This window comes from Amphimedon queenslandica, unplaced genomic scaffold (genome assembly GCF_000090795.2).
Source record: "Amphimedon queenslandica unplaced genomic scaffold, v1.1 AMPQUscaffold_8799_Cont19261, whole genome shotgun sequence".
In the NCBI taxonomy this organism is placed as follows: domain Eukaryota; kingdom Metazoa; phylum Porifera; class Demospongiae; order Haplosclerida; family Niphatidae; genus Amphimedon; species Amphimedon queenslandica.
In genome coordinates this window covers 1-2,820 of record NW_003550928.1, presented here as the reverse complement: position 1 = coordinate 2,820, position 2,820 = coordinate 1, and the positions used below count along the sequence as shown (strand labels likewise).

The window sequence follows — 2,820 nt, the reverse complement described above, 5'->3', positions numbered from 1 at the left end:
TATTCTCTATTATTGTGTTATTATAATGTGGTGCATGATGGAATGCACTTCCTGTCTCTTAGTACCTATATAAACTATGATCAAATATTATATCCTTGTTCTTTCTAATTGAGTAATTGTCTCTGACCTTCTCTCTGAATCTTTTTCTCTTTGTTATTGAGTAAAACATTACACTTGTGTTCTGGAGTCTTGTTTTTCTACTAGTGCTAGTCTTCCAAAGAAATCTTCTCCAATCCTTGGTGGCCATTCTGTAGCAACAATAGGTTGGTGTTTGTAGTGTTGTCTCATATTGTCAGCATATCCTTGAACATCATCAGGTAGTGAACTAATGGGTTTAGCTACATCAGACTGACCTATTGATCAAGATGCATAAAAACAATGTATACACATTAAATAATTTATTACCTCTTATATTAGTAACTGGTGTATTGGATATATCATCAACTGGTGATGGTAGTACAGTATGTGAACTGACATTATCAGGTATAGACTGACCTAATGTATTGAGATATAATGACTATATTGATCACTGATAATGTACACACACACTCACCTAACTGGTGTAATATAGAGGTAGCAATATCTATTAGTGTACGATGTTGTTGGTTTATTAATACATGACATATATCAATAAGATACTGCTCTGGATTAAGAGAGGATTCCAACTGTTGCTCAATGACATTCACAAGTTTACTAGATTTCTCATTATTGGTTATTCCTGTTACATGCATCTCCTCTTTAGTTTGTTGTGGTATCAGATCTTTAGCATACAGTGCATCAGTTACATTGTATAGATTCACACTAATAGCGTGAACTAATTTATCAGAATGAGTCCTTAATATATCCTTTGGATTACCTGCAGTAGTGTATCAGTTAATGAGTGTTGTATTAAGTGTATGTTTACCTGATGTAGTACTAGTAACAGGTTTATTAATTACAGAAACTGATGATGATACAGTAGATACTACTGGTACAGTACTAGTAGGAGCATCAGTATTACCTATTATACATTTAATATAATTATTAATATATGAATACATGATCATACCTCCTGTACATTGATGTACTTGTAACTGATCATTAATAGTTTGTAATAAATTGATCTCTTCTCTTTTAGTCAATGCAGTGAGTACATCTCTCCATGTTGCTCTAGGATTCTTTTTCAGCCATTTAGAGAAGAGGGCTCCTTTACCTTGTTCAGCATCAATTGCAAAATCTTCAATTGTTGTAATATCTTGTTGTGTTATTCCAGGTAAGAGAACACCAAATGATTGCCAGTCAACAAGTGGTTCAAGCCATTGAAGTAACAGGACAATATCAGGTCGATCATCAATCATAGGACCAGGATTGAGTTCAACATCTCCTGATAAGAGGAGGAGGAGAAGTAAAACCAAATAGTAGATCAGGTCAGAGCTGCTCCCAATAGTAGCTATAAACAAGACTAATGACTGGAGGCAGTGGATCATAACAGTAACAGTAATTATACCTATTGTAAATACACTGTATGATAATATTATATACTGTTAGTTTGTTTACCAGTTCGAGGAATAAAATTGAGCTTCATATATCTTAATAAAGATAAAAGAAGAGAAACAATAAGAGACAGAGCTGCTGGCAGTTTAGATGTCTTCTCTCCTGATGTAGTACTGCCTGACTTGCTGTCTACTGCAGCTTTGAATGAGTGAGAGTGGCGGCCATTAGCTGGTCTACTGGAGGCAGCTTGACAGTAGTTCCAAAGTCCAATACTTGCTCTCCATTGAGAGACATCAATCATCTTGTAATTATTAGTAAAGTATAATTAAAATGAACTATAATATACTTACCTCTATCACTGTTAATGATCAACTGTTGTAAGATAAAGAAATGAAAAGATACAGTCAAAAGTACAAGCCAGAGGTACAAGCCAATTATGCTGCACAGCTGCAGTTGAAAGAGGGCGTGGCTCCTTAACGACAAGCTCCACCTACAAACCTATTTAGCCACACCTCCTGATTTGATTACTGTAGAGATTCGAGGTAACATAGTTTGTGCTAGTTTTTCTTTATACTTATATTATCTTTTCAATCAGTTATTGATCTTATATTGTCTTTTAGGTACTTTATAGTCTGTGTATTAGTGTATCAGTACCGTATATACTCGTATTGAATCAGTTGGCATGGTAACTGATAAATAAAGGTGTGGTCTATACTGAATCTCATTCTAGTTCTATAGGTATTGGATGATGTCAGTACAGGAAGGATCACGTGATAGGTCACATGACTTGATATCAACTGCCGTTCCTCGTGTGAACGGGTGGGAGTGTCCCTGGCACCCACTTCAAGTGAGAAACCACACCCACTAATGACTGCGTAATATTTATTAGCGTTTTAATAAAAAAGACATTCCTTTATCCTTTTAAAGATATTACAATATAGGGGTATATTTCCCAAATATACCCCTAAAATATTCCACGAAAATTGCCTTTCAACCTATTCGCAGGAAAAAATTTTTGCATTTTTCTTCTACTGACTATTATTAGTATGGTAAGAATAGTTTTCATGGATAAAAATTTTCACGAAGTTTTTTAAACCGTGAAGTGAGCGAAATTAAATCTAGAGTTGCACTGATACAAGAATTTGCTGATATTTCAATTAATGGATTATGCTGTACAAAAACTGCCAATACAGATGTACAGTAAATACTAGTCTCGCCACGCCCCTTCGCTACCTGTGGAGGAAGGGTCTGGAGACACTCACGGTAAAAATGTGTGCAAAGAAAACCACGTGGTTGGCTCTACATCATGTGACAGAGAAGACCAGATCAGTCAAAACAGCTTAAAGA

General features: G+C 35.3%; 2 long non-coding RNA genes across 2 annotated transcripts; one reads left to right on the top strand and one right to left on the bottom strand.

The window, feature by feature from the left end:
- Positions 1-284: 284 nt before the first annotated feature.
- LOC109591168 (uncharacterized) lies at positions 285-449 on the bottom strand. Its single transcript, XR_002189693.1, has 2 exons — positions 406-449; positions 285-353 (listed from the first exon to the last, which is right to left on the bottom strand). It is a non-coding gene; the product is annotated as an uncharacterized LOC109591168 (long non-coding RNA).
- A 1,507-nt stretch (positions 450-1,956) lies between these two features.
- Positions 1,957-2,317, top strand: LOC109591167 (uncharacterized). The gene is made up of 3 exons (XR_002189692.1): positions 1,957-2,015; positions 2,094-2,158; positions 2,212-2,317. It is a non-coding gene; the product is annotated as an uncharacterized LOC109591167 (long non-coding RNA).
- The last annotated feature ends 503 nt before the right edge of the window (positions 2,318-2,820 follow it).